At 44.4% G+C, this 12,416-nt stretch overlaps 1 pseudogene; it reads left to right on the top strand.

Annotated features, from left to right (window-relative positions):
- Nucleotides 1-10,396: 10,396 nt before the first annotated feature.
- LOC102122578 (14-3-3 protein beta/alpha-like) lies at nucleotides 10,397-11,824 on the top strand (annotated as a pseudogene).
- The last annotated feature ends 592 nt before the right edge of the window (nucleotides 11,825-12,416 follow it).

Raw genomic sequence — 12,416 nt, 5'->3', positions numbered from 1 at the left:
TATACCACACACACACACCAAACACACGTTCCCCACGCACACCATGAATACCCCAATACATGCACACTCATACCACACACGCACACCACACATCACACAAACTTATACACACCGCAAACACTCACTTCCTACACACACACGACACACACACACACCACATGCATCACACACACACCACAAACACTCCCGCATACACTCACACGTATCACACAATACCACGCACTGACGCATTCCACGCACACACCAAAGACACCCCAATACACACGTACTCATACCACACATACCACCACCCCCACACCATATGCACATCACGCACATTCTCACAAATACAACACTCACCACCTACACACACACACCACATACACACAAACCATACACACCACATGCAGAAAACACACACAAAAACACTCCCCATACACTCACACTCACATACCACACATAGAACACGCACACATTCCACACACACACACCGTGAACATACACACACTCATCACACACAGCACGCACATCACACAAACTCTCAAACACACCACTCATGCACAGACACCACATACACAGACACCACACACACCACTGCCATCCCTCATGCACTCACACTCACATACCACAAACACACCACACACACCTTCCACACACACCCGCCACACATCCTTATACCACACTCATCACATATACCAGTCACATACACCACACACACATCACACGCTCTTACACACACTACACATTGCACTCGCCATCTACTCACACACATTTCACACACACACACCACAAACATCCCCCATACACCCACATACCACACACTCCACACACACACCATAGATACCCCATATATACATCATGCCACACCCACACACCAAGCCCACTACACGCCGTATATACTCACACACGCCACATAAACACAAAACACCCGCACCCACACTCACACACATCACACACACCAGTCTCCTACACGCTCACACACACAAACTCACACTCACACACACACACTCACACTCCTTGAAACGCTTCTCTTCACTCACTGATCCCTTCCTGACCCTAATCCACACCCACCGGGCTGCCCGGGCTTTCTTCCACCAGGACCTCCATAGCCCCTCCCTCCAGGGGTTTCTCTCCACTCTGGGCTCCCTATGGAGCCTCTGTTGCTTCTGCAGCCCTTTGCTCCCCACCTCCGCATGCATTTGCCTCACTGACTCTCCACTCTGGGCTCCCTATGGAGCCTCTGTTGCTTCTGCAGCCCTTTGCTCCCCACCTCCGCATGCATTTGCCTCACTGATTGCGCTGGACCATCTTGGTGGTTTTTCCAGTGTGTCCCCCCATGACAGGTCTCCTCACATACACCGCAGGCCCTTTTGACGAGCCCAGATCCTGGCACCGGCCGTTCCTTGGGCATTGTACATCCCTGCACATAGGACCACATCTGGCACACAGTATGCACTCAGCTGTAATTTCAGAGCATGAGTGCTCACAAGTATTAGGATCAATGTTCAGAAGGTGCTTTCCTTTTTACTGAACCTGTGGCCTACTTGATTTACCTGAAAGTTTGTAATTCCGTTCATTAAATTTCTGTTAAAATATTAATACACCAGGTGACTCTCAATATTGTTGCTGCAAATTATGTTTTCATTAAGATGGACAAAGACTATGAACAAGCCACATGTGCAGGGCACTGAGTTCGAGAATTAGCCTAGAAGCACTGGAGTCTTCAGTGATTTCTGTTTATATCAACAAACAGAAGAAAAAGGATAGAAAAGACAAGTATATACAAATGAAATTAGAAACTGAAAAAAAATTAATAGTTATGTAAAATTAACTAGGTGCTGGGCAAATTCTATATAAAATCTCTATTTTTCATTTGGGGTGCAGTGTCTCAGGATTTTTGCTTCCTAACTGATTAACTGGAGTGTTGTACCATGATTACATTGCCAAGACTACTTTAATAGTATCTGTGCTAAGTATTTTTTTGAGCTTTTGTTGAGGTTTACTTGACATATATAGAAAAGCGCACATTTAAAAGGTGCAGGCTGGGGGCGGTGGTTCACAGCTGTAATCCCAGCACTTTGAGAGGTCAACACAGGATGATTGATTGAGTCCAGCAGTTTGAGACCACCCTGAGTAACACGGCAAAAACCCCTCTCTCTACAAAAAATAAAAAAATGAGCAGGACATGGTGGCCTGCGCCTGTGGTCCCAGTTACTTGGGAGGCGGAGGTGGGAGGATCGCTTGAACCTGGGAGGTCGAGGCTGCTGTCAGCCAGGACTGCGCCACTGCACTCCATGCATCCCGCCTGGGAGACAGAGATCCTGTCTTTTAATAAGCAAATAATAAAAGGTTCAATTTGATAGGTTTTAACGTGGGTATAGAAGTCTGAAACCATTACAACCATCAAGATTACCAACATATTTCTTGTTTTCTTTTTTTGGGGGGAAGGTTGGGGGGAACAGTGTTTGGCGTCATCCAGGCTGGACTGCAGTGGCACCATCTTGGCTCACTGCAATGTCTGCCTCCCAGGCTCAAGTGATCCTGCCTCCTTAGCCTCCCCAGTAGCTGGGACCACAGGAGTGTGCTACCAAACCCTGCTCATTTTTGTATCTTTTTTTTTTTTTTGGTGTGTGTGTAGGCACTGGGTCTCCCTGTGTTACCTAGGCCGGTCTCAAACTCCTGGGCTCAAGCGCTGCACCCACCTCAGCCTCCCAAAGTGCTGAGATTACAGGCATGGGCCCCTGTGCCCAGCCATACATATCATTTCCAAGCACTTCCTTGCTTCGCTTTCCCTCCCACTTCTTCCAGCCTACCCATTCCCATGCAACAACTGGAAATGATTTTGATTTAGAATATAAACACACTTTATATGTCTAAAGAGATAACAGGTGGGGAAAATGGAAATAGTAAGAGACTTATTTTGTATATCAAAATTATCAAGTAAAATTGAAAAAGAACAGTATTTAGAATGAAAATTGAATTACTGAAACGAAGAATTTAGTGGATTCTGAAACAGCAGATTAGACGTATGTGAAGAGAGACAGCAAATTAGAAGAAAGCTCTGAAATAATTAACCAGCATGCACAATAGAGAGACAAGAATTGGGAAATATGGAAGAGATGTTAAGGGACGGGGGGGAAGAGGAAACACTGAGGAGATAATCTGTGGGAATGTCCATCTATGTGACTAGAGATGGGCACTGTTGCTGTAGCATTGTACAGCATTGCACCGTCGAAGGGAAAGCATCTCTACAATGAGAAATTGTATGGGTTCATTCACCAAATGTTTTGTCTAGTCTAGAAATGTTATGTATCTTTATCACAAATTCTCCTTTTAAAAATATAGGTAATTATACATTAAAAGAATTTTGTAAAGAACAGCATGCATAGCTGAAATGTATTTGGCAGCATTTATTAAACACTCCCTCTGCATATTGAAGTCTGGGTCACACAAAATAGTCACACAGGGGCTGCTGTCAGCCATTGAAAAGAAACACTAAATCTATTGACTGAACTCAACACGCTGACAGAAAGGCATGCTGAAATAGAAAAAGTGTAAGAAAAAGTCAATTCAACCAAAACAAATGTCCCGAATCAAATAGGAAGCTTGACTTTCAGCAAAGTAATTTCGAGAATATTAACACATGATTTGCCCCATCAATCATATCATTTGTCTATCAACCCAACGTTCTCACCTTAGGCAGCACAGAGTACCAGATTCTTCAAAGGAAGACAAACAACCGTCATTACATGTGAAGTAACTCATGCAATGTTACACACCAATTGAAAAAAGCAATATTTCTGTGAATGATGTACAGCAACTAAATTAATCTCCTTCTTTCTTTCCTTCTTCTTCTTTCTTTCCTCCTCCTCCTCCTCCTCCTTCTTCTTCTTCTTCCTTCTTTCTTCTTCTTTTTTTGAGACGGAGTCTGGCTTTGTCACCCAGGCTGGAGTGCAGTGGCGCAATCTCAGCTCACTGCACCCTTTGCCTCCTGGGTTCAAGCGATTCTCCTGTCTCAGCCTCCCAAAGTGCTGGGATTACAGGCATGAGCCACTGTGCCCGGCATATGTATTTCTTTCTGAAGATTTGTTTTTGTTGGCAAGATTGTTCTTTTTTGTTTGCTTGTTTTGTTTGCTTATTTGTTTGATGATATATTTTTCTTTCTTCCCTATATGTACATTCATTGAAGTGTAGCAAACTAAAAAGTGCATAGATGATGAATGTCTAGCTCTACGTATTTTTCCAAAGTAAACCACCAAGCAGATTAATTCTTAAGAGAATTATCAGCACCCCAAAGCCTTCTTGTATCTTCTGCCAGTCATAATCCTTTCCTCCCATCTTGCCAAACTATGTTAGTTTTATATCTTTTTTAAACCTTTTTATAAGTGAAATCGTACTATGTATACTATTTTGTTCAGCATTATGTTAGTGAAATATATTCATGTTATTGTTTGTAGTCGTGTTCCATTTACTTCAATTTCTACATAGAATTCCTGTTGTGTGTAAATACAAGTAGGTGATGATTCATATTTTTTAATTCTTGAAATTTTTATTGAGATAATTGTAGATACACAGGCAGTAGGTAGTCCAAAATAATCCAACGAGATCACATATATTATTTATCTGGTTTCCCCCAGTGGTAACATTTTGCAAAACTATAACAACCAGGACATTGACATTGATCCAGTCTACCAGCCTTGTTAAAACTTTCCATGTTTTATTTATATTTTGTGTGTACCTGTGTGCACATAGCTCTCAACGACTATGTCACATGTCTTATCTCCTGAATCCACCACCATAGTCAACCCAGGGCAGCTCCATCCCCTCCGAATTCTCTGGTGCTTTGCCTTTAAAATCACACCGACCTCCTTGCAATGCCCCCTCCACTATCCCTAACCCCTGGCAACAACTAATCTGTCTCCATCTCTAAAATTTTCTTTAAAAAATGTCATACAAATGAAATCATAGTGTTTAACATTTTGGGATTCAACTTTGTTCACTTGGCTTAATTCCCTGGAGATTTACCCCAGTTCTTGTTTATACCAATAGTTTGTTCCTTTTTATTGCTGGGTAAGTATGTCATGTTGTGGATATACTACAGCTTGCTTAAGCATTCACCTGATTAAGAATATTTGGGCTGATACTAGTTTTGGCAGATGACACCTAAAGCTGCTATGAACATGTGTGTGCAGGTTTTTATGTGAACGTAAATCTTCACTTATCTGAGATAAAAGCCCAAGAGTGCAACGGCTGCATTGTAAAAATCACATGCTTAGTTTTTAATCTACCAAATTATTCCCCAGACTGGTTGTACCATTTTACATTCCCACCAGCAATTTTTAATCTACCAAATTATTCCCCAGACTGGTTGTACCATTTTACATTCCTACCAGCAATGTGTGAGCACCCCAGATTCTCTGTATTCTCAACAGGCATTTGGTGGTGTCAGCATTTTTTTACGTTTCTCTAATAGCTATGTGCATTTAACTGATGGCTAATGATGTAAAACATTGTCTCACATGTTTATTGTCCATCTATACCTCCTCTTTAATGAGAGGTTCCTCTTTTCTTCCTTTTAAATATCAAGAGTTCTTTTATATATTGTAGCATAGATCCCAGTCCTTTGTCTCTCTTGGCGTTGGGTCATGGGATGCTGTTTCTGGATGTTTCAGGTGAGTTTGCGTTGATCCCCAAGCTTGGCTGTGCGTTCTTGTCTTCTCCAGAGAGTACTTGGTTTCTTCTGGCAGTCACAGGACCACCTTAATCCAGTCAGTCACTGGACTGAATCAAGACTACATTTCAGCCGAGTGACTTTCCCAGTGCTCATCTCTTTTTAAGTCACAACCCCAGAGATTGTGATTTTTCCAAGCAGGATCTCCTTTAAAAGAGGTCACGCTGTCATCCCAGCACTTTGGGAGGCCGAGGCGGGCGGATCACGAGGTCAGGAGATCGAGACCATCCTGGCTAACACGGTGAAACCCCGTCTCCACTAAAAAATACAAAAAAAACTAGCTGGGCGAGGTGGTGGGCACCTGTAGTCCCAGCTACTCGGGAGGCTGAGGCAGGAGAATGGTATAAACCCGGGAGGCGGAGGATGCAGTGAGCCGAGATCGTGCCACTGCACTCCAGCCTGGGCGACAGAGTGAGACTCCGTCTCAAAAAAAAAAAAAAAAAAAAAAAGAGGCCATGAACTCCCATCTCTGTCTCCCAGCACCCACAATTCCCAATGCTGTGCTTAGCTTTTTAGACCACTGAAAGCACCTCTTTTATTTGGTTCTTTTGCTTCTAATCTTACAAAAAAAATGAGGATTGGGCAAATCTATCAAGAACCTAAAGCCAGGCAGATGCCAGGCTCGCTCTCTTGTAATTCTTTCCAGATAATAGGTCCCTCAAACTCTCACTGCTTGATAGCCCAGTTCAGGGGTTCTCATATCCTGTGTCTCCCAAAACCACTTTATCTTAGCTGCAGATTCCTGTTTGACTGCAGTGCCCTAAACTGAAACTCGGCAGCAAATCCCCTGAAAGGAAAATGATTTGCAAAATGTGAGAATAATCTTAATACATATGTCTGTGTCTTGATTTTTTTTTTTTTTTTTTTTTTTTTTTGAGGCGGAGTCTCTCTCTGTCGCCCAGGCTGGAGTGCAGTGGCGCGATCTCGGCTCACTACATCCTCCGCCTCCCAGGTTCAAGCGATTCTCCTGCCTCAGCTTCCCAAGTAGCTGGGACTACAGGTGCCCACCACCGTGCCCGGCTAATGTTTTGTATTTTTAGTAGAGACGGGGTTTCACCGTGTTAACCAGGATGGTCTTGGTCTACTGACCTCGTGATCTGCCCGCCTTGGCCTCCCACAGTGCTGGGATGACAGGCGTGGGCCACCACGCCCGGCCAGTCAGCACCCTTCTGATCTGTGTTCCCACCTCCACTCGCTTCTCCCTTGTTACACGCCTTTGACTTTGAGACTCCTGCCACCACACACGGTGACTCTACTGATGTCCATCATATCCTCTCCCTTCATGTAGCCTCTGGCTTCTTGTCACTGCTTCCCGTGAGCAGTCTGCTAATTTTTGTAATGTGACTCATGGTTCCTTGATTATTTTAACCTGGTGACTTTTCTCTCCACTCCACTGCAAGGTGTGACATCAAGGTGCAAGTCATGAAATCACTGGTCATATCTTGCAACTTGCTACACTTTATCATAAAAATCTTAGGCACCTAACCCATCTTTCTGTCCACCCTGCCATATCTTTTAACTATTGTATGCTTGTACTTCCTGAAACACTTTCCCAATACTTGGAGAGGACCTCTATTAATGGTTTTGTCAATTTTTTAACCCAGCCTGAATAAAAAAATAAAATAAATTCAGTGTAGTCCAAGGGTACTGTGTTTATAAAGTCAGCAATAGTGTACATTAATGTCCTAGGCCTTCACATTTACTCACCATCACACACTGGCTCACCCAGAGCAACTTCCAGTCCTGCAAGCTCCATTCATGGTAAGTGCCCTATGTAGGTGTACCATTTTTTGTCTTTTCTACCATATTTTTACTACACCTTTTCTCTGTTTGGATATACAAGCACTTACCATTGTAATACAATTGCCGGCAGTATTCTGTATAGTAACATGCTATACAGGCATGTGGCCTCAGAGCTACAGGATATACCATGTAGCATAGGTGTGTAGTAGGCTTTATCATCTAGGTTTGCGGAAGTGCACTCTGTGGTTCACACAGTGATGAAATTGCCTAATGACACATGTCTCAGAATGTAGTACTGTCATTAAGAGACGCATGGCTTCATATATTTTTTACTCTGTTCTTATGCTTCTCTCAGTAGAACTCCAATGATACAAATGTTAGGTTTTTTTTTTTTGTATTGTTACACAGATCCTTAAGGCTATGCTCATTTTTCTTCAATCATTTTTCTTCTCTGTTGTTTATATTGAATACTTTTTATTGATCTATCTTTAAGTTCGTGGACTTTTCCCTTTGTCATTTCTATTCTGCTGTTGAGATCATCTTGTGAATTTTTAATTTTAGTGTTTGTATTTTTAGTTCTGAAATGTAACTGTCGTTTTCACTTGCAAGTTGAGATTTTCCTTGTTCTTTACAGGCTGAACCATTTTGGATTATATCCTGGATATTTTGGATGTTATCTTATGAGACTCTGGGTTTTGTTTAAAGCATCAGGACAATGTGCTTTGCTGTTGTTTTAAACGGCAATCAGCTAGGTCAGATTCAATACGCAAATTCCTCCAATGGGCTGTAGTTCTATTGTTGGTTCAGAGCCATGTGGCACAAGCACACAGAGAAAGTGAGCAGTGAAGATTCACTCCAAACTCCTGGAACCATAGATTCTCGGGTTAGAGAGAAGAGTTTCCTTCCTTCAGAGTTGAAGGTGCTTCTTGTTGGTAACTGTTGCTCTTAGCCCAGCTGCAACCACTGAATCACCACCACAGTATTGCTTAGGTTATAAAGAAAGGAAAGCAGAAAGATAGTAGGGAATTCATCCTCCTCTTTCTCACCTGTAGGGGCTCATTTTCCTTCCCCTCAGGCCAGAAAGAGAGATACTTTGGAGATTCTTTTTATCTATAACCAGGATGTATTTAGTTTCTTTAAGCCTCCTCTCATTGCCCAGTTTTGCATGTTGCTTGTTTTTAGTTTTCAAAGTAAGAAAAATCCTGTGATTCTCCTGATGCTTTATACCTCTATGCTTTCAGATTAATGTGAAAGATTATTTAAAAATAAGCTTTCTGTAAAAATGAAGGGCATCCAAAGAAGCCTGCTTTCCACTTGCCTTCTGGCCATCTTTCCTTTCTGCGGGGGTTCAAGAGTTTGGAGGTGTTGGATCTGGCATCAGAGTGGTCACCTTTCCCTCTGATGGGGGAGCCTAGTGGCCTTAGGAATAAACGAAGCCAGTACTGAGGAAGGGGAAACTGAGAGGACCGAGGAAGCACCGATTTTACACGCCTGTGGAATGCAGGAACTCTTTATTGCAGGAGCGGGTCTTTATTTTTTTATTTTTTATTTTTAAATAAAATACATGTGCTGAACATGCAGGTTTGTTACATAAGTATACATGTGCTATGGTGGTTTGCTGTACCTGTCAACCCATCATCTAGGTTTTAAGCCCCACATACATTAGGTATTTGTGCTAATGCACTCCCTCCCCTTTTCCCCACCCCCTGACAGGCCCAGGTGTGTGATATTCCCAGAAGTGGGTCTTTATATTAACGAGTCTCTAAGGGGCGAAAGGAGGGAGAAAATAGGCTGGGCTAGCACTCCGCTGAGTTCTGCACTGCACTGGTTACCTAACTTTGTGCTGTTTGCCGCTGTCTTCCCTGCTTCTGCCCCTGGCTTCACTTCCTGGAACAGAGCCCTGGGGAACCCAGGAGCTGTGGAAAGCCAGCTCTCCTTTGTGGCCCAGGAAGCACAGAAATTCAGCCAGCCAAGAGACAAAGAAAGAGAAGTAAAGCCAGCACATGGAGATAAGAAAGTGAGCATAACTTCAGAGCAGTATCGCCAGGCCCAGTGAGGCATGCTTGGATCTTGACACAAAAATCCCTCTTCGACTTGATCCGGCTCCAGTATGGATCTTTCACTTTAGCCCAGAGTGCCTCCTTGAACTCTCAAACGTATTCTGAGCTGAGCGCGATGGTGATTTGGGGTAATCATGATCTTCCCCAGGGGGATTTTCTCTCTCAGAGCTCAGACCTTGCGCATGGCCCCTGTGACCCACCTCCTGGAACTGGGGGCTCTGGGGAATGCCTGATGTGCCTCAGGACGGAACAGGCACGGTCCGCCACCACTTGTGCTAACCATGGAAACGAAGGGTACATGGGGCATATGTAGCTCAAAGGTTATGTGCAATTTTATCAGAAAATAAGTGTAATTTATTCTAACACTGAAAAATGAATTAGGTCCTCATGCTTCTTTTCTTCTCCTTTTTTTTTTTTCCCCCAGACTAGGTCTCACTCTGTCGTCCAGGCTGGAGTGCAGTGGCATAATCATGGCTCACTGCAGCCTCGACCTCCCTGGCTCAAGCGGTCCTCCCGTCTCTGCTCCTGTTTCTCATGTCTGATTGACAGGTGGATAAAATCACATGCCTGGCACCTCTCCTTGTGCGGGAGGTCTGGCCACATTTTGCGGAAGTTGGAGAGGCGTACACTAGATGGCGCTGTTGGCTTGCATTGTACAATTCACACTGCATGGGGTGGAGAATTGAATTTCACATTTGAGAAATGGGAAAGGAGGAAATAAAAACATGGAATGTCCTAACCTTTCTGAAAATCCAAAAAAGGCCCAAGGAAAGCTAGTTCAATTATTCCTGCTGTGACAAACTATGATACGGTCAGACATGCGCACTCTGGCGGGGTGTTCCCAGCCTGGGCTGCCCAAGAGGTGGCAGCTATTCTTGGACAGATGGAGTGTGGACCCTATGGTGAGCTGGGATCACTCTTAGGAATGACCATCAGCCCAGAGCCATGGGGCTTGTTAGATGCAGGGGTGAGTGGGGGGTCGCCGGAAACAGCCCGCTATCGGTGCTCTGATGTCCGAATGCCACTCTGGTCACCTCGAGATTAAAATTTAGAGGCAGACCATCCTGTGTGGCCTATTGGTGATATAGGGACTCAGAGGAACACAGGAACCACCCACACGTTCGCCCTGCCATGGCTACCGGCTGCCCAGGCACGCCTTGGCTCCCTTTGAGTTCACCATCCTCGTTGCTGCATCCCGTCCTTTTCCGGACACCTCTATTTTTCTCACACCTGGAAATTACACCTGCTGGCAGTCTTCAGAATTTTCCAGAGTTGACAACTTGGGGCTCATTTGTTTCTGCTCATTTTTATTTAGTTTTTCAGACGTGCTGTGCTCCAGGCAAGACATGATAGTAGTTCATCAAAGAGAGGCTGTTTTGGGGAAGTGGAGCAGCTGCCGCTGGTTTTGGAGCTGGGGTAGCTGCCGCTGCTACCATCACCGCAGCGGCCCAAGGAGTGGCCTTGGGAAGGTGGTGGTCACCATGCTCAGAGCTGTGCTTGGGAGTGACAAAAAGTGTGCTGGTACAGAAAGCCAAGACCGCTGAGCAGGCTGAGTGCGGTGATGATGTGGCTGCAGCTGGGAAGGCAGCCATGCCACAGGGGCATGCACCCCCAACTGAAGACAGCAATCTGCCCTCTGCCACCTACAGGAACATGGCGGGTGCCCGCCGTTCTTCCTGGATTCTCATCTCCAGCACTGAGCAGGGAACAGGGAGGAATGAGAAGCAGCAGATGGGCAAAGAGTACCGTGGAAGACAGAGGCAGAGCTGCTGGACATCGGCAATGAGGTTCCAGAGCGGTTGGGCAGGTCCCTTACTCCCCATGCTACACAACTTGAAAGCAAGGTGTTCTTGAAAATGAAAGGAGATCATTTCAGGTATCTTTTTGGGGTGGCGTCTGGAGACAATAAACAAACCGCTCTGTTGAACTCCCAGCAGCTTACCAGGAAGCATCTGAAATTAGTAAGAAAGATAGGCAACCCACACAGCCAATTCGACTGGGTCTGGCACTTAATTTCTCAGCCTTTTGCTATGGGATTCTAAACTCTCCTGAAAAGGCCTGCAGCCTGGTAAACACGGCATTTGATGAAGCAATTGCTGAGTTGGATACGCTGAGTGAAGTGTCTTATAAAGACAGCACTCCCATCATGCAGTGACTTCGGGACAGTCTCACTCTGTGGACATTGGGAAATCAGGGAGAGGCAGGAGATGCTGGGGAGGGAGAGAACTATGTCTGCCATGCCTCACGATCTGTTCAGTGTCACCCTGTACCATCCACATAAATCCTTTTGTGAGATTAAAAAAAAAAAGAATTGTACATCGTCTTGTGATTTTTCACAGCCTCAGCCTAGCAAGAATGGTTCGTGGGATAAACAGCTGGTATTGGTATCTAGAACCCAGATTGGCTGCATAAACACCACGGCATTCTGAAGTTTTGGTTTTGATTGACGTTGGCAAGATTACTGTGTGTTTAATTTTCTTAAAGCTGAACACTGTGGTGATGGGTTTTGAAATTCAGCATAATTCTTTCTGATAGGAAAAATAGACCTGAATGTTGTGTACCTCTTTGGAAAGTTTAATCCAGTATCAAAATAGTCACTGAAATACAATTCCATTGTAAAGTTGTACAGAAAGTTATAGAGGTTGTGTTGTGTTGCTGGGATGTGGAGTGAGACACCCGCATTTGGCATTCGAGTTTAATGGTAATTCACAGTGATGCTGCCTGTTCAGGCACTGGACCTGTTTGGCTATTGCCACTCAAAAGTTCATGACCACAAATGTCCACAGCTTCTTCATCTGAGGAAATGCAAATCCTGAAGCTGAAATTCCTTGTGACAGATAATTGGCTGTGACACTGTGAAATGTTCTGGTGCTCATATGACACACCTGACTAAACCCCCTTTT

This window comes from Macaca fascicularis, chromosome 15, assembly GCF_037993035.2.
Source record: "Macaca fascicularis isolate 582-1 chromosome 15, T2T-MFA8v1.1".
NCBI classification, from domain to species: Eukaryota; Metazoa; Chordata; class Mammalia; order Primates; family Cercopithecidae; genus Macaca; species Macaca fascicularis.
The sequence above is the reverse complement of the archived record's forward strand: the minus strand, read 5'-3'. Positions and strand labels throughout refer to the sequence as shown.